The sequence below is a fragment of the Alligator mississippiensis genome, chromosome 1 (genome assembly GCF_030867095.1).
Source record: "Alligator mississippiensis isolate rAllMis1 chromosome 1, rAllMis1, whole genome shotgun sequence".
Lineage (NCBI taxonomy): Eukaryota > Metazoa > Chordata > Crocodylia > Alligatoridae > Alligator > Alligator mississippiensis.
The window spans coordinates 450,138,011-450,160,458 of NC_081824.1; the positions used below are offsets into that span (position 1 = coordinate 450,138,011).

A 22,448-nucleotide genomic window follows, 5' to 3' on the forward strand; every position below is an offset into this window, starting at 1 on the left:
ATCCAGGGCCAGGAGACACACCAACTGTGTGCACTTCCTCAGCCTGACAAAGGGTTTTTCAACCCAAAATCCCAAGATAGATTTTTTATTTCAGTTTTTTCATTATAAACATATAAATATAAAAACACAATAAAAGCCATCATAGCTTGAGAGCTGCAGCAGGACCTAGCAGGCCTGCAGTTTTCACCCCCGTGTCTCAACACACACGCAGTGTCGCCTGTGTCATGAGTGTTGCTTGTCAGCAGCTTAAGGTGCAGTTTCCCAGAAATCCTTGTGCCTACCACCTTGAAACTTGGTGGGCTTCATGCCCTTGGCCACAGCTACCACCCCTGGAAGATTGATCCAAATCAGCTGAAGAACAACCAAGTTATAGATATTTCATTGATTCCCCACTATACTCTATGGCTGAATCTCCGAATCAGCTCCACATCTTTCCCGAATCGATCCCAGTGCTGGGTAGGGAGGGCCACCCCACATGCTTTACTCATCCTTCCTTCCAGGTACTGCCACTCTGCTCTGGGGACTCCACCACCTACACCAGGCTCAGTAGTAAGTACCGATTAGGGAGGCCAGTGCTGGAGTTGCTGTCCCTCTGATACAGGGCAGCGCTGCTCTAGTCAGTGGAGAGCGCTACTGGGGAATGCTGCTCTGACCATCCTCACTGGGTCATCATCACCACCCCCAAGGCTTGTCACTACTCCACTACTGGCTCTCTTCAGCCTCTCTGTGGAGCCCCAGGCCTTTCAGACGCTGATTACCCTCACCTGCAAGTGCACAGAATTTCAGCTCATTTAGCAACAGGAAGTATCAGGTGTAGCCCTGGACCCACTACAGGGATTTTTATTGACTTAAAAAGACCACACAGGAAGTGAGTGGCTCCTATCTGGGATCTCTCCTCTTTCTCCCACGTACATAGCAGCTTTCTATTAAATCTAAGGGTCACCCCATTGCAGACCTGGCACTGCTTAGAGGAGGGCTGACCCATCAGTGACCTTTGTCTAACTTTGTGTTACCAACTGGTGTGTGCCTACAGGTGTCACTGATTTGGCAGAAAAGGCCAGTGGACACAAAACTTGATCCACCTGCCCTTTACAGTAGCCTGTTTTAGACCTCGAGCAGTAAACCCAAGGCCACAAACAGTGAGAAAAGGTGTGAGAAGCCCCCTCCTGAAGCATGCATACTAATGAGGGTGCAGATCAGGAATACACTTAGTTGCCATTCTAGCACATAACCAGAGTCAAGCATGGAAAACATGAGTAGAGTGACCCTCACATAGTCAGGTAAAAAGAGGTCATTTTTACAATCAGTTTCTGTGGACAATGCTGAAAGTGTGTTGTAAGTAAAACCTCAGGAAAGTCTCTGAAAATAGATTGGTCTTCCCTTCTTTGTTAACAGTAGTTGGGACACAAGTTCTGCCAGCACCTGTTCACTCCTGCCCTCTGTTTTACAGGTAACAGAAAAAATGACCCCTTCACTGGATTTATTCACTTGGGGCCATAATGCTTCTATTACAGTTTCCACAATTAAGTTACAGAGGATTAGGAAATTATTAAGAGAAGTTTTAATAAAGAATCAATTTGAGATCAAAAAAGGTAATGAGTTGTGGTACTTGTAACTACTTAAAACACTTTCAACTAATGTACTCATAAATTCCCAGAACACATACTGCTCCTGTCTATGACATGCTGATAAACTAAGTGTTCATAAACCATTTATATGAACTATCAGACTAAGCAAGCAAATGTCCATGCTACAGAGTTTCTGCTGTGAGACACCTGGTTAAACTGTTTCAGTGATCACTGTTGTTGAAGGTTCATCTCAGCTGGGCCATTTCATGAGATTAAAGTTGTTAAAAACAGTTTCTGCTGGTGCTGCATGCACAGGAGCAGACAAGCATACAGTCTCAGTGGTCTAAAGACCTTTTTTTCCCCCTCTTTTTCTACCTCCATGTTCTCACTGGAAAATCTAAAAACACTTCCTTTCTTACAGCACAAACATCTGGCATCACAAGAAAAGACTTCCTGGCATTGCCTTTGTTGCCATAACTGGCAGATCCCCAGTGAGTGGAAGCCTCTTGTAGAAAAGACTTGGAGGCTGATTGCTTTGGTCCAGAACATTTACAGTGAAAGCCCTGAGGTTAATTGTGTTCAGCTGTGGTAGATAACCACAGCCTTGCAATGGCCCGCTGTAGGAACTGCTAACTAATGTTCTTGGGGGTGATGGGGCACTAGCCTAAGGGAGACACTCCAGCAGTAGCAGAGTGGGGGGCAGATGGGCTGCACCTATGCAATTTCTTATTTCTATAGGGGGAACCTTGGGAATCTGTTTATTCCTCCTGCTAGTGTGGACTGATGGTCCTAGCCCCTTGTACTGTGTGGTCAGAAAGTGTGTTTCAATTACCAGCTCACCTAAATCATGCCATGAGACTAAAGCAGGTCATTAGTTAATTTGTAAGTTGTTTGACATTAGCCAGAACTGAACAAGAGAACAAATAATGCCTAATGTATAAGTGCAGCTCAGAAATTTCACAAAGAAAATAAACTAAGCACAGATTTGGTCCTTAAACAAGGAACAAGAAGTATTAATGCAATTCGCCAAAGAGATCACGCAGCTTAAGAAGTGCGGGCAGCCCTAATTGCTGATGAGGTGCAGGTGGAAAGGATCAGGCCACGGGGTGGACCCCGCCCCCTCCCCCGCAGTTGAAAGAGCCTAGCTGAGAGCGCATGAAGGGGAAGGTTGTGGTTGTTGTTATAGTTAATACGGGGGAAGTGGTTGCTTGTTTTGCATCTAGAAGGGTACTGTTTCTGTTTGTTAAATTTGAGGGAGTGGGATTTTTATGTTTGCCTCTTTTCTGAGAGAGGCTTAAAATAGGTGGTGTGTTAAGGGGCTTGGAAAGACATGTGATTGTGTTTTGGCAAGCCCAGTTTGCAGGAGTTGTAGTTCCTATATCTTCAAAGCTGTGTGGACCGTGTGTTTGCCTGCTGGTATGTAGTGCTCTCAAATATTTATTTTATCTTGGTTTAGAAAAATGTGCGTGTGCTAGTGCCCCTTGTTTCTTGTTCTCTTAATAGTTGTACATGTGGTGTTTGGTCACTCTAGTCACTGTCACTAACTGTTCTGCCCAAGTATGCTGTGGCAACTCGATGCTTCTCCTCTTGAAAGGAGGAGTACTTCTGGGCTCTTCTGTAGTTACAGCATGCTTAATGTTGAACTGTATGATTTTTAACTTGACAAGAGTCTTGAAACTTACTTCTTGCAAAGAAGTTGGGACAATTGGAGGTATCTAAAACAGTCTAGACGGTATCAATGAGCAGTTTTCAACTCGGTTTAGTGGAGGTGGCTTCAGAACTGGTTGGAGCACTCCTCCAGTGTAACTCTGGTTTTGGAAGCCCTAGGAGCTGAACTAAATGTTTTGCTCTGTGCAGCTGATTCGGAAAGCCTGTGTATGTTTAGTGTAATTGGCTTTGGACTTTCTGTACTTCCATTTGCTCCTCATGTTACTACATATGCATATATCTTGAGAAGCTTAATTCCTAAGCTTATAAGGTGGGTTGAGACCTGTGGCTGCAAGGTGTACTAGACTCCTCTGCATACTAACCCTTTCTGGAGTTGCTAGATGCCATTCAGGGTTAAAGAAGGGAAAATGGGGGCTTAGGATCTGCACACAGTGGAGCATCTGGAGGGCCAAAGCTCGGTGTAGGCTTAAATGCAGAACAGGCTCAAAGCAATAGCCCATGATCCTGGTGATCATCTGAACTATTCCAGGAGATCTAGATTGCTGTCAACGGGCTTGTACACCTAGACACTTGTGGTTCATATGGTATTGGAAACTGTCTGCCTCTTTTGTTGTCCATAGCCAGCAATACCTGTTCTTATGGTTGATTGTGATGGCACAGTAGTCTTTCCCCAGGTGCTGCTGCAGTTGAGGGAGTGGGTAGAATGAAAGCTTCCAGTCCAAGCAGCCCCTCAAATCTAAATCTTCTGCCTATGACTGCCCTGCAGTTAATGCTGTAAGGGCTCTAGCTCACTTGCTCCCTGTCATGCCAAGCAGTCTTGAGTGTACTCCTAAAGTGAAGTAATAAGGTTCTATCACTAAAATGCTTCTGTGACCACCTTTGTGACTGGAGAGCCTGTGAGCTAGAATGGACCAAAGCAGGGTGATGTGGCCCACAAAGCTGTGTTTTAGTATTATTTACTGTCCCGTGCCCCTAGACCTTAGAACCACCACACTTAAGAAATATGAAGCATGGTACCCAGATGTAACTAGCCATGCTTCACGTTACAGGTTGGAAACATCTTGTTTAGGGCTGCCCAACTAGGGGCTAAAATGTGAAAATTGGGACTGATGGGTGTGGAGGTTGCTCAGCCATTTTAGTACTGCTACTGTAGCAGGTATTTCTAGGGCTCCAAAAGATGTCATGTGGTGTGTGGAGATGAAGTGGTTTGCCACTGATGATAAATCAAGTTCTTCCTCTGTATTTGCTTAAGCATGGTGCTTGCATGAAAGCCTGAGTTGACCCAGGGTTGCATATTTGGGGGTGGGAGGGAAGGTGCTGCTTGTTGGTTTTCTGCTCTCTCTGGCTTTGGTTTTATTTGTTTAGGGCTCTTCCCCTTGCCTGGAGTTAGGGCCACTCCTATCCACTGAGGCATTTTGAGTCTTGAAATGCTTCCTTAACAATAAGAGGGAAATGTTTTTAACCAGTACCAAGCCCTATGTCGCACCCATCTCTGGTAGTAGTTAAGCAGGCTACTGTTGACCAGTGAACTACCAGCATGGCTGACCTCTGCCTTTATGCCAGGCAAGGGATGGGGCACCCTCTTTGGAGCAGAACTTGCTTGAGCTCTATGCTAGTGGAAGCTGGGAGAGTAAAGCTAGTTAGCTGGGTAGCAAGTAGGGTGGCCATCCTAGCAGAAAACCAGGATGTCCTCTAATCGGTCTTCCACTGATACAAAACCGGATGCCTTTATATCCTCTATTTCTCTCCAAGTGAAAAATAGGGGACATAAAGGCATCTGGTTTCATATCAATAGAGGACAACTGGATTCTTCTCTATGATGAACACCCTACTAGTTAGCCCCTGGGGTTGTCCTTGCTTGTGCTCATGCAACCTTGCAGAACTCTGCTTACCCCAGAGATTGTAGCACAAGTAGGTATGTGGGTTCAATGTGAAGATGAGGGTGAGAGACAGAATCTTTTGCCTGTGCTGGAGAAGTGGTCAGGAACACTTGCAAGGCTGGATTAAGGCCTGAAAGGCCAGGGCTAAAATGCATTTTGGGATGAAAGATCATCTGTCGGCCTTGGAAAAGAAAGCAAAGCTCTGTGAAATCCAGTTGCTTGGCCTGTTTCGTCATCTCTGTTCTTCCTAGTTCTGTGCACACCACGCTTGGCTGTCCAATTCTGACCTAACCAAACTTGGGACAAGACACTGAGGCTCTCCACAGTCTTTCTGGCTGCTCCAGCAAAGCCTGCCTAGACTTGCATATAGTTATCTTCTCAGCAGTAGCTGAAGAAGTATTGGGTGTGGCTTACCTTACAAGGATTTGCAGATGTGAGGTTGTATTTGCCAGGATTTCTCCTGAGCATTCTTTGCCAGCCCTTCGAACTCTGGGCTGTCTGCTGCTGTGGCTGACTAGGCTGCCGGGAGTTGGAGGAGGCAATGTTCTAGGCAGGAGCTCTGCATCAAGCAGAGAGAGGAAGAGCAAAGCTTGAGGGGATATATGTGATCTCCATAGTCTGGAAGAAGTTCATTAGAAATGCTTCTTCAACCATCTTTGCATGGCAGGGAGGAAACCTGTAGCGAGTTGAACAAGTCAAGTTGACTTGTCATGGGCAAGAAACAGTTGAGTGAGGGTTGTATATGGAGGTAGTCTGCCTGTGCAGGGCTGGGTTGTAACAGTCCCTTGAAATTGACTTCTCTTCCCCAGCGGAGCTAGCTGTGGAGCTAGTGGAGATCTTGGAATGAGTAGCCCTGGCTGGCTGCCAGGGGAGCACAACTCGGCTGCCCAGAAGTACACAGCAGTGACGCATCCTCTCTCTACTTATCAGCAGGGTTCCTGCAGAGTGAGCTACTGTCTTCTGGTAGCATCTTCTCTTTACTGGGGGTTAATTTTGTCCCGTGTCCCCAGGTGTGCCACCTTACCAAGGCTTGGGATAGTGCAGATGGCACCTCCCTGCAAAAGGCAATGGCCTGATGGTCAACTAAGTAGCTTCCTGTTTGGCAGGGTTTAAAATGGGTGTTGCCAATAGATGTGAGAGGCGGTTCTGCCTTTTCTCAGCTATTGCATCCCTCCAGTCTATATGATCCTGGGGTGGGGAGGGGGTTAGAGCTCCAAGCTTCTGCACATGGGGGTGAGTTGTAGTATCAGCTTGTAGAGGATGAAGGACAGCAGAAAACCTGGTGCTGCTTGTGAGGCAAAGCTAATACATCCTTATCGTACACATCTGACCATTAATGCCTTTTACAAGAGCGAACCCAGTTTCTCTTCTAGCTTCTCAGGTGGTGTGTGTTACTTCAGTGTCAATGTTGTTCCCGTAGCTTAAACCAGGGCAGGGAATGCTCTCACTACAGTTGAGCAAGAAGAGAATTAACCCAACCATCCTGAGATCAGCATCTGGATGGATACTCCACCAAACACCTGGAGATTTTTATAGCTCTCTTGTCTGCAGACTGTGACCACTTAGAAGAGGATGGACATTTCACCTTCATCCTGTGCTGCCGCTTCCCTCCTTTCTTTCATGTCAGTTGGGCCATTTTTTTTTTTTTTCCAGACGGTTTCTAATATGGTCAAATCAAGGGTGGGGGTTTTGAGTATAAGGCCAGGACTTATATATTCTCTGAGCCTCTCTCTCCTGTGTTTAGTTGCCAGGGCATGGACAGAGGAAAGATCTTGGAGCATCCAAAGAGGAACGGGAACTTGCAGTGGATCTGCTTGGAGGACAGTGACTGTTTCTGTATGGCTGCATGGTAAGACCAAGCTAGGTTATGATGTGGAGGGGTGAGTTGTTGAGGTGAAGGTTCAAGTTGCTATAGGGCACCCATGGTGATAATATCAGCTGGTGCATGCTTCCAGGTAGCAAGTCTTCCTCCCCCTTCATTTGGTAATGATGGATGAAGTCATTATACCAGACGTATGACTCAATTCATGGGAAGTGACCTGTCCTGGCAACTCGACTAAGATGTGTAGTGCTTGTAACGGAACAGTCCCCCTCTAAGAGGGCTTACCAAAGGAGGTTATAACCATAGGCAAACATGGGTACCTCTTCAGTCTATGCCTACACAATTTGAGGCAAGTGCAAGGATCTATACGTGGATGAGATGCCTTGAGATCCAGTAGTGATCATTTAAAAGGAACTGTTCAGCCATGGTTGTACTCTTGACCCTACTGGAAATTCCATTAGTCTTGTTAGGAACCAGCCGAGGGACAAGACTATCAAAATACGGTGAAACCATCTTCTAATGACTAGTGAGAGAGGCATGTTGAGACGCTTCCATGGTATAAGGTTGCTGGCTGATTATGTTAGTTTCTTTCCCTAAGCCAATAGCCTCCTTGGTCTTGTCTGACTGGAGAGAAGACTTGTGAAGGGCTGGAAGGTTACTCCAGAGATCATCTAGTCTAACCTGCTGCTTGTGGCTGGAACATCCCTACCCTGACCATCCCTTTGAGCCATAATCTAATCTGTACACGAGACTACCCTCAACACAGACCTAATGCACTGACCTGCTGCAGGTAAAGCAGGGGAGCCATGGCTGCCCATGTCTTGCCCCTAGAAGGTGTTGTCAATACAGGCTGGAGAGATCCTGACCAGAGGGTTGTGCCCTGCAACACAGAGGAAGGCGGCAACCCCTCTGCCCCACAGCCCACACCAATCTAACCCTGGGGTAAAAGTCTTTCCTAGAGACCCATGTGTCTGACCCTGAGTGGAGGGGTAAAGGCCTTTATCCAGGAGCTTCCAGCTTTGCTCCTAGCAGGAGAACTGGCACACTCCAGGTGAAGTCCCCAGTCTTGGCTTAGCCAACCCCCAATGCCTCTGGGGAGGCTTAGAAACACCCTGATATACACAGCAGAAAAAAGAGGTGTGGAAGATGGGGATGGGAGCAACAGGTAAAGCACAAGCATGGAAAATACCCAGAGTAGAAAATGGGCATATGTATGCCTAGATTATCCCCGCCCAGTGGCTGCCCCACCTCTTCTTGAATGCCTCCAGGGATGAAGAGTCCACAGCTGCCCTAGGCAGGCTGTTCCACTGGCTGGCTTCTCACGGTGGCTTTCTCCCAGATATCCACCCTAAACTTACTTTGCAACTTAAAGCCATTGATTCTTACATCCTTCTCTCTGCAGTGAGTGAGAGAGAAGGTGCTTTTCCCTCCTCCTTTCTGGCAGCCTTTCAAGTAATTCCTTCAAATGCCACTTGGGTCAAACTGGTCCCTCTAGATTATGAATAGGATACAATCTCTGTTTTGAAACCTTTGCTGAAACAACATGCCGTCTCTTAAGAAGGAATGGGGCTTCAAGCCAGTGTTTCAGTAAGGCAGTGAAATGATCTTTCTTAATGACATTGGCTTGCCTGTAATCCTCCGTATCGAATTGGGCATGTTGGAAGCATGGTGCTGAACCTCCCAGTCTTATCATTAATCCCATGATACATATTTCTGTAGACCTGTGTGACTGACTGTATCAGCTCTGTTTGAAGAAACAACACCCAAGAAGAACCCTATTTTTCTGCAGTAAACCCAGATGAAGAAAAAAAATAGCTGGGACACCTTTTAGAAGCTTCGAAACCAGACGGCAAATAAAGGTGTTTTGGAATTGCTTGATTCATTAAGCCCCTTTCAAGGATACTTGTGGGAGCTGACTTCTTTCCATGCTTTGATGTGGTCAGTACTACAAAAGCAACCAGGTTTTCATGGATAATGGAGAAGATGTGTGCATCTATGACCCTCTGAAAACAGGTTGGTCTTCCCTTCGTAATTAACAGTAGTTGGGACACAAGTTCTGCCAGCACCTGGTATCGTAGCTACATTTGCCAAGAAAACCATCTTCATTTGTGTGCAGTGATGCTTTTAACATTGGTCTCTTGGCTCACAATTTTGTGTGAGCTACAGCTCATGATAATGCTTGCCAGTTCTTCCTTGTTCTTCAGCGTGGTGGCCTTTCCTTGAGCTAAGCTTCCCGCAAGAGAATGGTAACCATCTTGCCTGCCTCTAAGGGTTTGGGAACATTGGTTGTCAGTCCTACTTGAATGATGGCCCTGAGCAGAGATGTCCAGAACCTGAATCGGGGCTCGTCTGAGAAGTGAGCCAACTCGTAAAGTAAACACAGGTTTTCAAGGCAAGTATGAAAGCATGATATAGTTTAGCTACTATGAGCCCCTCGGGAGCCAGACTCCTGGAAATACAATTTGGTGGCTGTCAATTTAGCCATTTCTCAGGACTGAAGGGTTTGTTTGTTTGTTTGTTTTTTTTGTCCTCACAACAACTCCACCTTCAGTACAGGCAACCTGCTAAGGAAGTGGTCTCTTTGTAAGCAATGTGCTACTCTGATAGATTGTCGGGTCTGTTGTCTTCAGTGCTGAAACTTATTCCTCCCCCAAGCCCTTGCTATCTGTCAAGCAGTGCAGCTAGGGCAGGCTGGTCTTGTGTAATTGGTAAAATTCAATAGTAATCTTCTCAAAGGTTGCAGTGATAATGCCTGTGCAGAACTACTGCAAGAGAATGCCATTGTGCATATTACCCAGCTGGGAGAGCTCCCTCAGCCTGACTAAGGGTGTTTATACCCTGAAGCTTGCAAAGAAGAATTTTTTTCCAACTGTTGGCTTGTCTAATAAAGGATGGGTAAATGTGATACAAAGAACCTTGTCTGCCTGTCCTTAAACTAGCATAGCTACAACCTAAACAGCCTGGAGAGCTGCTTTTTCACCTAGGGTGGAGCTGAGGGGGTTGATTTAACTTAGTGGCTCAGTAGCTGCCTGATGCCTCCTAATCCCTCCTCTCCACAGGTGTTAATGGCCCTTGACCTAGACCTACTTGTGGTAGCTTCTCTTCTAGGGATTGCCTTGTCTGTCATCCACTCCTGGTACTGTTTCTTGCTCCCCCCAGCATGTTCAGTAAGGGTGTGCAGCTCTCTAGGAGCCGGCACCTGGTGGTGAATGGGAACAATTGGGACTAGGGAGAGGGGCAGGGCTAGAAGCAGGCTGAAGTGGGTAGTGGTGCAGCAGTGGGGAGGTGGAGGGAGATGCCAAGGTGAGGTGAAGGGAGCTCCTGCAGTGACCCTTTCCTGGGTTAGTCCTGGAGCACATGATGGAGCCTGAAGCAGTGACACAACCAGGGTGGCAGAAAGCCCTGCAGAGGTGGATGGGCAGGGCTGTCTCCTGGGGTCGGGATGCTGCCAGCAGCTGAAGCGAGTTCTCCCCTGGCAGTGTCATAGTCTTGGTCTGTGGAGGGTGGAGGCCAGATGGCATGGTGCAAGGTGGGGTGGGGGTTGGGTGGGGCAAGGTGAAGCTTTTGGTGCCCTGTATCCACATGCCTCGTGGTCAGGGTCTGTGAAGGTGGTTGGGGAAATGGATTTGGAGGGCTTTGAGGAGAAGGGACCTGCGAGGCCTTAAGCATCGAAGTGGGGGGGGCAGTTGTAAGCAAGGGGCCTTAGGGGGCAGTGGGCCTTGTGGGGAGTGCATGGTGAGTAGGGTTGGAGCCTAGCCAGTGCAGGGAGGTGTGGGGGCAGCTGGGTTTTGGGGGGGAAGCTGGGTTCTGAGAAAATGGAAAAAGGTTTGTGGGCGAGGGGGGAGCAGGGTATGCAAGGAGCAGCAGCGAAGTTTGAATATGTGGAGGTGCCTGAAAGGCCCCAGAGAGCTGGAGCTGGGTAGTGAGGAGTCGGGCAGGCTGGACATGAAGGGTTGCATCTGTGCAGGATACTGTGGCTTGAGAGGGTAGGGAGGAGGCAGGGTAGGACTTGGAGGGGTGTGAGGAGATTGATGGGTGGGAGAGGGAGGTCAAGGGGCTCTTGAGGTGGCAGGGGCAGCATAGGAAGGGCAGGGAGAAGCACTTCAGGGCCTTGCAGAGGGTTGGGATGGGGGGTGGATCAGGCTGTGGGCTCGGGCAGGTATATCTGTGCCTGACGGGCATCATGTGCTCCACACCACTGGAAGAAGCAGTGAGCAGTCAGGGCCTGGATGTCTTTTCCTGTTTTTGCTAGGATGACAAACTGAATAACGTATGTCAAGACCCCTAGCATAGTAGTAAGGCTTTTATTTCCTTCATCACTGGTGGGGAAAAAATATTCATTGTGTTGATAGAGCAATGCACCAGACAAGGTAACTGCCCATGGAGTCCAGTGATACCAAGTACCCAGCTGCTCTCTTCAAATCACAAGTGTATGACATGAGCTGCCCTGAAATACCTACCTTGAATTCCTCTTCTTTTACACTGTCTCCACACCCTATGAAGGTGACTGGCCCTGCATGCATGTATTATAGGGTTTGTATGCAGCCTGCTAAAATTTCAACCAACGCGTTCTCATCCCTGGTCCCCAATCTCGGAGAATGGGGCAGACGCATGGATGGAGCAACTCTTCTGTAGCCCGGTCAGTAGAATCAGCCCTACCTCCGAGTGAGCCTGCTGGTTCCCTGTGTAGGAAGCGGCCAATGTTTGAATGCAGTGGAGTCGAAGGACTTGATAGTGATCCAACAGGCTTCACCACTTCCCCTGAGATTGTGTGGATCAAATATTGAGACCTTGGGGCCTTCAAAATTTGTGGCAGCTCTAGCATCTCGGGGGCAGCAGTGGCTCTTGGCCTTGTCAGACACAAGGCATCCCTCAGTAAATGTCTCAGCTCTTTCTTCTGCTTTTGTTTTTATACTCTTGGCAAGAGAGCCCGCTTCATTGTTTTTCCCTACTTGAAAAGAAGTAGGGAAGATGGTAAGAGGTCAGGATGTTTTTGATGCTGTCCTGTTTGCAATCTGTGGCACCTATTTCTCTCCTGAGATGCATGTTTGCTTGCTTAACAGTGCAACCTTGTGAGGTCCCCTGTGGCAGCTGTGAGAGGATCTCAAGGCACTCTGCCATGCTATAGCATCCTGGTAGAGAATCACTGCACTAAGGGCTCCCCAGATTAGTTCAGGAGCTTGAGACCAGCATCACACTTCCACAGCTTGGTGCTGTATAGTATTGCAGGTTAGGGCTGTCCTGGAACAGCCCCCGTCCCAGTCCACTCATGTATTGCCTTCCTTATAAACAAAGGAGGCTAAGTTTCTCTTTTTGCTGGGGTGGGGGCAGGGGCATGACTGTGTGTGTGTGTGTGTGTGTGTGTGTGTGTGTGTGTGTGTGCGCGCTCATTGAAGGAAGAGAATATAATGATATTTACAGTAGTGTGTGTGTGTGTGCACACCTATAATGGTGCTTGGATGAGCCCAAGTCAGAAACCCTGTGTTTGGGGGGACTTCAGATCAACATCGCAACTTTGCATCTGTCTTGTTCTGGTACGCCAAGCTTGCTCATGGTTCTCCTGGTTGGGATGCTTTGGGTCTTGGGTACAGAACAGACTTGACAGCTTCTATCCATCACCAGTGAAGGGAATCGCAGTAATTGTGGGCAATAAAACTTGTGGCTCGTTCAGCTTTATAGGCATATAGGTCCTTCATCTTTTGCATTTGTAAGCATTTAACTACTGTCTTGATGCCACTTAGACCCTTGTGTCTCTCTCTCCAGAGCTTCAGGCCCGACACCAAGCAGAAGTTCTGAAGTGTGAGGCCCAAAAGAGGCTTTCCAAGCTGGTGACCTGGATGAAGAGATGTGGGAAGTCTGAAGCCTACAGGAAGTTTGAAGCCTCTGTGAGCAGATATACCAAAGACCTGTCAGCTGTTGCTCGACTAAGGCAATGGAAGATGGAGAGCCAGCCCAGGTGCCTTTAACAGCGGACCAGAGTCCCATGGCACTGCTCTTCTCCCCAGCAGTGGGCCAGCCACCTGTTTTCCCCAAACCTTGGGACTTGCCTCATCTCTTCACAGCCTGACAACAGCCCTTCTGCTATCAGGGCTTCTTTTGCAGGCTTGGACAAAGACTCAAGGTACAGTCACCGTTCCCATAACTATCACTGCCCAGTTGAGAGAAGCAGCAGGTGACGCATCTTCAGCCTGATGCCCTATTGTCACATACCAGAAGCAAGAGAACACGTGCTTGCTCCAGCACGTGTCCAACAACCCACAAGAGTGCAATAGAGACCCTCGCTTAAACCGTGGGGGAACTTGGGAGGGAGGTAGCACGCACTGGCAGCAGCTGACTTAGAATCTGGGAAGTTCTCCAACTTTCCCTTCAGTCTGCCCTGTGTTTTGAGGTGGCTTGTTCCAGTACCATCACAAAGGCTGTGACCCCTTCTTATTCACACTGCTTGGTTTCTCTGGAACTTTTTGCAACTGAACCAAAGCAGTTCTTGTTTGGATTGCAAAGGTGTCAGTTAGGTGGGGTTTTCCCCTTCCTGTGCAAGATGCAAAATCCTCCCTTCCAGAACTGTCTCTTCTATACCATCATGGAACGCTGGTGCTGCCTGTCACTGTCGTGTTTCCTTTTGACCTTGGCTTACGGTCTGTGCTGACATAGCTGCTAGTGGGGTGTTTTGGTTTTTAGCTTTTTTAAATGTGGACAGGGGGAGGGGAACTGTTGTAAGGAACCTGACGCATGCATAGAGAGATGTTGGCTATAATAGAAGCATCTGGTTAGATCAGTTCCTGCTACTAACTTTTCCATGCCAAAGGGCTGATGATCTGCATTGGGATGATCTGTTTGATCATGTTGTCCTGTTGCCTTTGCTCCATTTGCTCTGGCTTCATTGGCCAGCAAAGGAAAGGAAGAAATGAGTACATCAACTGATGGTCACACCTGTAATACTTGCTTGGTGGTCTGATAGAGACAGTCTGTTAGACATCTTGTGCTTCAGCCACATGTCTGTAGTGTGGCATAGGATTTGAAAATGGCCAAGAGTGGCAAAAGTAAGGCTTACAATAATATCTTCTCAAAAGATGAAATGAGAAGGTACTGCTACTAGTGCTTTCCAAGAAACAACTTTTTTTTCTTTTTCCACCAGACCAGTTCATGGTATCCTTGACCAAGAGATTTCCTTCTGTTTCCCCAGGCTGTGGCTTCTTAGTGCATAGACCATGCTGATCTAGACTAGCATAAGCACATAGTATCCCTAATACCAGCTCTTGCAAGGTCCACAGTCTGCACCTGTAACTCTGTGGCTCCAGTTACTGACCACGGCCCTGGCTTGCTAGACTGCTGTTGCTGGTCTGCTTCTGGATCCTGGAGCCTCACTCTGCCCCAATGCAGTGAGATCTGACTGGGCTCAGGATGTTGTATACAGTGCCTGCAGGAGAGACTTCCTACTACAATGGTGTCCTCAACTGAGAGGTAGCAGGCCTGTAGGGCACTGGGTGATGACTGCATCGGGAACCCTTCTGCCACTCCTCTCAGCAGAGGGGCTTGAGGCTAAGCTCCTGGTGGAGGCCAGAGTGAGATGTGGACTACAGCTTCAGACCAAGATGGCACAGAGTCCAGCCTGCAGGGAAGTGGGACCCAGACTGCCTTGAGCTGATGTATCTGGCTAGCTGAAGCAAGTTTTGGCTGCATGCCCAAGTCCTGGAAGAAGGTAATAACCTGGCTCCTCCACAAAAACAGTGAGCCTGATCTACATCCCTGGAGGCCCATCATCCTTTGCTCTACCATATGTGTAAACAGTATGCTGCGCTACAACTCGGCCCAGATCACAGACTAGGCAGTGAATGGAAGGGTCACTGGTCTGAATCGGGAAGCTTTCATGTCCAGTGAGGGCTGTTGAACACAACTTTGCTGCTGGTGACCCACAACAGCACCCAGAGAGCACGGTGTCCACATGCAGGTTGGTGCAGGCTTCTGGCGCAGTCCCTTACCCAGGCATCTTCATCATCTTCCAGGAGCTTGGGATGTCAGGCCAGACTTCCCCAGCTGGTCCATAAGGTCTACAACAGCTACAGTATCACTTCCTGCAAATGGGTGTGAAACACTGTTCCTGACAGACTGTACTACTTTCAACCAAGGCTGCCTCTAATATCCCAGCATCAGAACACTCGGCCCATCTTTTTGTGCAGGGGTCCCAGGCAAAAAGGTAGATATCCAGGTCTCTGAGGATGACTTGATGAACTCCTGAAGGTGCTGAGCAAAAGCAGTGAGCCAGCTGACTGAGCAGAGCTCTTGTTTCCATGCAGTCCAATGGGTTTCAGTGTTTCCTTTGGAAAGAAATTGTTATGGCTCCCAGTATCGCGATCCAGTGTGCACCCACAGGACAGGTGGCAATTAGTTAGGCCTACCTCGGCCTTAGTTCATGCGTGGGTCATTGAGCATGGTGGATGCAGAAGGACACCATGCTGGGCATGGGGCAGGATGCCTACCACCTGGACCAATTTGTGGGTACCCTGGCCAAAGACGGAAGGAGTACCATGTCTCTGGCTGCAGCTTTTGGGCTTGTTCCATCTCAGCTGCAGCTTCCAATTCCAGAGCCAGACCCCTCTATTCACAGTTTGTAGGAAACCATTTTGGACTGCCCTCGTACTCCAAGCATCTAATCGCTTATCCAGACCACCAATGCCTTGGTCCCAAACAGTCTACCAGGACCAGTCCTTTCAGAGCTGTGGGGCAGGCCCCAAAATGGACATGCAAACTGCACTCTGCTTGAACATCCCCAAAAGCCCTTTGTAGCTCCTGACTCCCAAAAAATGATGGTCCATCTTCAGCAGGCAGTTCAGCAGCTCCAGGCCCTGATTGAATCCCTGAAGGGGAAAAACAGGACCTGTTTGCCTGCCTGGAAGAGGCCCAGGCCAAGGCTGGGCAAGACCTGGCAAGAAGACAAACCCACATGGGCAGTAGCAGCACTTGCTTCTGGCAGGAGGGCTTTAGCTGAGGCTCAAATCCCACTTCCTGAGCACTTGAGCAGGAGCCAAGGAAGTGTTCTGGGATTCCTGAATCAGTGCTGCCTTCTGTTCCCCCTGCGCCCCATCATTTGTTCCACAGACCAGGCCAAGATGGGACTAATCATGAGCCTGCTTGCAGGGGGGAGTCCTGGCCTGGGTCACCTGCTGATACCATGGAACCTCACTACTGATTTTTCTGATGACCCCCAGAAAGCCTTAGGGCATAGCCTACAGGTTATCATGCCCCCAGAGGCCCAACTTGTGATGGGGCATCTCAAGCAGGCCTTCCTCAGCAGTCCCATCCTTGCACAGACTTCTTACGTTTGTGATGGGGGCAGTGTTGTGGGGACAGGTGTCCCAATATAGCGGAGCCTGAAGATCTTTAGTACCCTTATACCTGCTACTGAAGATAAATAGCATCCGTATGATCTAGTTTATGGTATTTGGAATGAGGAGGCCCTTGACATCAAAGCAGGCTTTTCACAGTGGTGTCCCCACCTGGAGGGGGACCGCACCCCATAGAGGTCTTCCAGGATAAGCACCACCTGGCATCTCTGACCTGCAGGAAGCCTGAACCAGAGACACTGGGCTGGTTCCTAGCTTGCTAGTGGCTTCAGTTCTTCTAATTGTGTAGCAGCCAGAGACCTGCATTGGCAGGAGGGATGCCTTGTTGTGGAAGAAATACCGCTGCATTGCCCACCACAGCACCTGTCAATTTTTCTGGGGCCACAGAAGCTCTTATAGGCAGCACTGGGGGGAGGGATTGGATGGAAGTGCTCCAATCTCCTTGTCAGGACCTTCTGTTCACTGAGTAGTGTATTTGACTGGCAAGGTTACAGACTGTCCGACTGCTTCTAGAAACGTGCAGGAAATGCACGTGTCCCTGACCTAGTCCAAGCTTTCCATCAGTTACCCAGAGAAGGTTGTCCCAGAAGCCCTTGTCTGTGCATTGTGCTAGGAAATGTACTGTAAGGAGACCAGACTGGAGCCCTGGAGTCGGGGGCTCCGTTGGAAGACCAGAGCTACTCATCTCCCGAGCAGGTGCCACCTGCAGCAAGCCCAGAGCAGAGGCCTGGTCCCGCTGGGCTGAGTGAGGCAATGCAGGCAGCTAATCCCCCTACAGTCACTATCTGGCCTTAGACAAACCAAACGACAAACAGTAGGCCTGTTCTTGCTTTTGTCTTGTTGTTAGTGGTCCCTGCTTCATCCCTGTGGATGGTGTTTTTAAAGGGTTGACGAGAAGGGGAAAGAATGAAGATGAGGGTGGAGGTTGGGGCCCAGGAGTGGTCATGCATCTCTTTCTACTTTTAGCTGGTGCCCAGGATGTTTTACCCTTGGGTTTTACAGACCACTTTATGCTAAAAGGGGTGGTGGGTATGGAAATGGTGTGTGATGATGTGTCTTATGGAAATATACATTTGTGGCTTTTAGGGGCTGTGGAGAGCTCTTGTAAGGGGTAGCAGGCACTGAAAATCTGTGTTAGGAACATGTGGGAATGGTGGCACACGGTAAGGAAAAGAACTGAGCAGTTTGTCATGAGAGCGGGTGGTAGAGGATGAGGGCAAGGTGGAAGAGCTTGAGGTGAATCTGTGCTGCAGTGCTGCTTAATGCCTGTGGAGTGGGGCAGGGCATTCAGGACTGAACTAAATGTCATCAAGAGGGCCATGGAAAAGGGTTGCGTTTTTTTCTGCTCGTGTCGCATGGACAGAGAAGGGGAAGGGCTCATCCTGCTACTGTTGGATGGCCAGAAGGACTTGGCTATTAAAAGGGTGCAGCAGTGCACTAGACTGCCGAGAGAAGGTGTGGAGCCTTCATCAATGGGGGTGTGGGGAAAAAGAGGTTAGATAAACACGGATCAAAAATGATCTAGGAGTAACTATACTTATGCTCTACTCTGGCTCTGTCCCATTAGGCAACCAGTGAAGCCCAGAAGCAGGCGGCTGGCAAAGAATGGTTTTCTTACCCTTTGTGTGTGTGTTGTGGGAGGTATTTTCATTCCTCGGAAGCACTGGGTGTTGACTACCACCAAGGCTGGATTGTGCCAATGCTCCTGCCTCAAGTGAAAAGCAGAAGTCCATGGCTAAAGCATCTTGGCCCCTTGCTCATGGTCATACTGATTTGCCACGTTTGGAGTGAGGAAGGAATATTAGCCCCTCATAGGGATTGACCCATATTGTGGGCATAGGTGCCTTCCTGTAGCAGGGGCACGGCCCTCTTGCTTGTTCATCGTTCTGTGTCTTCTAACAACCCTTTTAGGAAAAGGACATGGGTTACTTGCCATGGCTTCATTTGTGGCAAGTTAGGGTTTTATATGTGGGGGTAGTTCTAGAAAATAAGGTGGGGATAGGCATGATCCTGCTTCAGGCCAGGGTTGGACTAGAGGACCTCTTGTGGACCTTGCCAGCTCTTTTTCCTCCTTTTGAGGAAGAAGGGGTGCAGTGATCTGAATATGCTTGTGGAGGAAGGGATGATGGTTGGAAGGCGTGCAAAGATTTCACATGGGAGTTTGAGAGGAGGGAGTGGGGGGTGGTAAGCAATGGGCTACTGTGCCTTCATGTTAAACCTGCTGCTTCCCCAGTTGCTGTGGTGTGCTGTAATGGTTATTCTGATGACAGCCTGTCTCTTGCTAGAATATTGTGTGTGCTGTTCAGACTACATGAACAACTTCCTGCTCTCTCCTAGTGGCACTCCAGCTTTGGTTCATACTGCTTTCAGTTCTTTCCTTCTCCCTCAGTTTCATCAAGAAATAGTTGCACTATCCTTCTTCCTTCTCAACCCAAGGTGCCTTACCTAAAAAAAATAAATAAAAGAAGGTAATTTTATATCTTCCTTTTAATGCAATTGACAGAGGAATGGTTGTCTTCCAGACCTCCTACTTGTGCACCTTGTACAGCTTCCTCTTTAATGTCTTGCATCCTTGTCTATAATTCCTCTAATTCTTCAGTCCTCTTCATCTTTTCCTGGCCCCAAAAAACAGAAAATTCTCATGGCTTTTTTTTCTGAATCGTCTTCCACTACTCTAGCATTCTCCTCAGCATCTTCCATCCTTCATATAACTTCATGTTTCTTGACAAGCTTTCTCATCCTGCAGTGTTTAACCATGCAACTTCTATACGTCTTTCCCACTGCTTGCACATTTGTCCAAGCACGCTTGAATTCTCAGGATACAATCACTAAAAGCAACATCCCAAATCTTCTTCCCAATCAAAATTCATTTTGATGCCAGGACAACCTCTGTTCTCAACACCTTCCTCCCACCTAGTTCCTCTCATGTGGCCACTTTCTCACGTGTGTGTGTGTGTGTGTGTGTGTGTGTGTGTGTGTGTGTGTGTGTCAAATGCATCTTTATTGATTATTTCATATAATGGGCTCAGTGAGCTCAAACATCCCCCTCCCCTAACACGTTTCTCCAATTCATTTAGTTTAAGTCCCCCACAGTGTCCCCTGTCTATCCCCACCTACATTCCCTTTTTGGGGAGACAAGGACCCCAGAAGATGGGTAAAACTGTGAGTTATAGTTACTCTAGTGCAAGTAGGGATTTGTGGGGCCACAACCATGGGCAAAGCAGAGTTCATCTACTGTTTGAAGATGGCAAGATGGATCCATGGGACTCGAGTGTTGTTGTAGCCCATGGTAATTTCAAGCTGTGGATTGTGACTTTTTTTTCTGGAAAAGAGGGGCATATAAAGCTCTCTGGCAAAGATGTCTGTGAAAATAGCTGATTGGGCTGAGATGAAGGGCTTACGTTTTTGATGTTGGAGAGGGAGCACCGGAAAGGGTGGTTTGTTTGTTTTTTTTTGTTTTTTTTTTTTCCCCCCTCCCCCATCCGCTTTGAATGGCTACTGATGTGTTGGAAATGGAGGACCTAGGAAGATTGCTGGAGAGTTGGGTGCAAAGGATGTTATGGGTGGAAAGGTTTTTTGTAAATGCCAAATGTGGATGGGGTCTTGGTTGGTGAGGGTTATTTTAGAGGAAGAAGGGAATTTGGGGGGGGGGGGGCAGTGCGTCACTTCCTTGCCATCTACTAAATTGGGTCCATACGGGGGGGGTATGTGAATTACTATGGGAAGCCTAAGTTGTGTAGTAAACGTTGGGTTGGGGGTAATCTTGCTGCTTTTTGCATATATACAGTTGCTTTCAGTGTGTGGAATGGGGGCACAAGGTGAACACTTGTATGAGGAAAGTTTGAATGCATTGTTCGTGGAAGGGAGGGATGCACTTGGAGAGAATGTCCTTTACCAGATGCCAATGTTGCATGGCCCAAGGGGGATAGGGAGGAGGATGAAATGGAGGAAGGTGAGAGCAAGTCACAGCCTGCTATAGAGGAAACTCCCCACATCCAAAAAAAGGCTTCCATATACTAAAAAAAAACGTGGGGTGGTGGGGGAGACTTTTGAGGTGAGGAACAGTTGTTTGGTTTGTTTGTTTTGTTAGAACGATTAGGGGAGGTGGGCATTTTACCTACTACCTCAGTGGGATAACTTGATGGAGCAAAAAAGAGACGGGAAGAAGTCTGAGAAGGTTGTAATTGGGGGCGGGGGGTACAAGGATGGAGGAGGTTTGGGAAGGGAGGAATTTTCCACGCGCTGTGACAAAACCAGTTCGTGGTGCCCAGAAGGCCCGGGATGCTGGTGAGCTGGGGCCTTCCCTGCTACCAGCAGGCCTTGCAGCCTCTCTCTTCCCCGTCCCTTAGCTCAGCTCACAAGGCTGCTTAAGACCAGACGCTGCCTTTGTCCAGCGTCGTCGTCTTTGACGATGACCAAAGCCACAGTGGTGAGGCGGGGGGCACGTCCAGGTGAAGTCAAGTGAAATGAAGGCAGTAGACCGAGACCCGGGTGAACTGAAGCAGGGAGTCGAGTTGAAGCAGCACACACCTGCCAGCTCCCGCCCACACGGTGGCTTTCCCACAAGAGAGCCAGCCAGCCAGTAGATCAGTCACCATGCCACAGGACCGGCTGCTGCCCCCAGGGGTCCCACTCCCCCTCCAGCCCTGGGCAGGTTATTGTTTTTCAGCCTCTTGAAGGCTCAGATCGGGGGGTGGTTGGGCTTAGGTCTGGCTGCTGCCTGGTTGGTTGTTTTCCACGCTCAACATGGACCCAGTGGACTTGAGTTGTGTCATTGTGTTTGACAATTGTAGACAATGGCGCACGTCCTTTTGGCACGCTAAGGCTTATACAGCCTTTTGGGAGGCGCATAAGGCGGCTGTGGGGAGAGGGGAGCTGGAAGGTTTAAATTTCGAAGTGGGCCAAAAAGCGCGGGAGCGGGTGCTGTTTGTCAAGATGTACAATGATGTATTGGAGGAGGAGGAGGACATGGTGCATTGGTTGGAGGAGAGGGTGCAGAGAGTGTTACATGTGGAGAGGGTATTTGACCGGTGGAGGGTTTGGACCGGGTCGTGTTGCTGCACACGAGCACGGGTGTTGCTGCACAAGGAAGTGGGAAGCCCTGGGGGAGTGCGGCATTTGCTGCCCGTGGTACAGATTGGGCCTCATAGAGGGTACGTTATGTATTACGATCAGCCCAAGGTGTGCAGTAGATGTGGGCTGGGGGGCACTTGGCAGCCTTTTGCCAGCTTACTGTTTGTTTCCAGTGTAGGGGGATGGGGCACAGAGCCCAGTTTTGTAAAGAAAAAGTGTGTACTGGTTGTAGGCGGGAGGGTCGCATGCAGTGGGAGTGCCCATACTCTTATGCTAATAGAGTACGGGTGCAGGAGGAACAGAGGAGGGGATGGGGAGGTGGAGGAGGAACAGCTGGAGCTGTGGTCAGAGGAGGAAGAAATGGTCATAGAGGAAATACCAGATGGGGAGGAAGGGCAACAGGGTATTGAGGAAGTGGTGCTAGATTTATGGGAGGAAGATATTGAGGGGGAGGAGAAGAGGGAAGAGCAGAAGGGAGAGGGGGAAGGTGGGGATCTGGCGTTGAAGCAGCTGAGGGGCATGGTGGAGCAACGGGGGGACACAGGGAAGCCCAAGGGGGAAGACTAAGCAGAAGAAATGGAAACACTTGAGCAAGGACAGGAGAGGGGTTTAAAGAAGAGAAAGAAACAGTGGGGTGGGAAAGGGAATAAAAAGGAAGTGGGAGTGGAAGCGGAGGAACTGGGGGAGTTGGGGGGAAGGAGAGGAAAGGAGAAAGGGGAGAAAGATGGGAGAGGGGTAGGGGAGGAGGGGGTGGGATTTTTACTCAACAAGGCATGAGTGTGTGGGGTAGGGTGGGAGGAAAATTATGGGCTTTTAAGGAAATGATGGGATAAGAGGCAATCATGGTGGGCGGCGGTGGAAGGGAATAGGGTGGCGGAGGGGGTGGGGGGAATTTTACTCAGCAAGGCACAGGTGAGGCTGCTTGCCTTTAAACTCTGATAGAAGGTTGTTTGCAACACCTGGAGGTGGGGGTGGAAATTTTCAATGCTTATGCACCTGAGGCGAGGGCAGAGCAACAGGAGTCTTTTTTGTAGGTTGGTGGGGGAGTTCTCCCTACCCAATAATCAACAGATACTTGAGGAGACTGGGTTTGTAT

General features: G+C 48.8%; 1 long non-coding RNA gene across 2 annotated transcripts; it reads left to right on the forward strand.

Moving 5' to 3' along the window:
- Positions 1 to 2,664: 2,664 nt before the first annotated feature.
- Positions 2,665 to 13,756, forward strand: LOC132248396 (uncharacterized). 2 transcript variants are annotated; one of them, XR_009459582.1, is made up of 3 exons: positions 2,665 to 2,984; positions 6,861 to 6,965; positions 12,702 to 13,756. It is a non-coding gene; the product is annotated as an uncharacterized LOC132248396 (long non-coding RNA). The 2 variants fall into 2 exon arrangements; XR_009459579.1 differs by lacking the exon at positions 12,702 to 13,756 and adding an exon at positions 8,658 to 9,460 and having other exon boundaries at positions 2,667 to 2,984.
- The last annotated feature ends 8,692 nt before the right edge of the window (positions 13,757 to 22,448 follow it).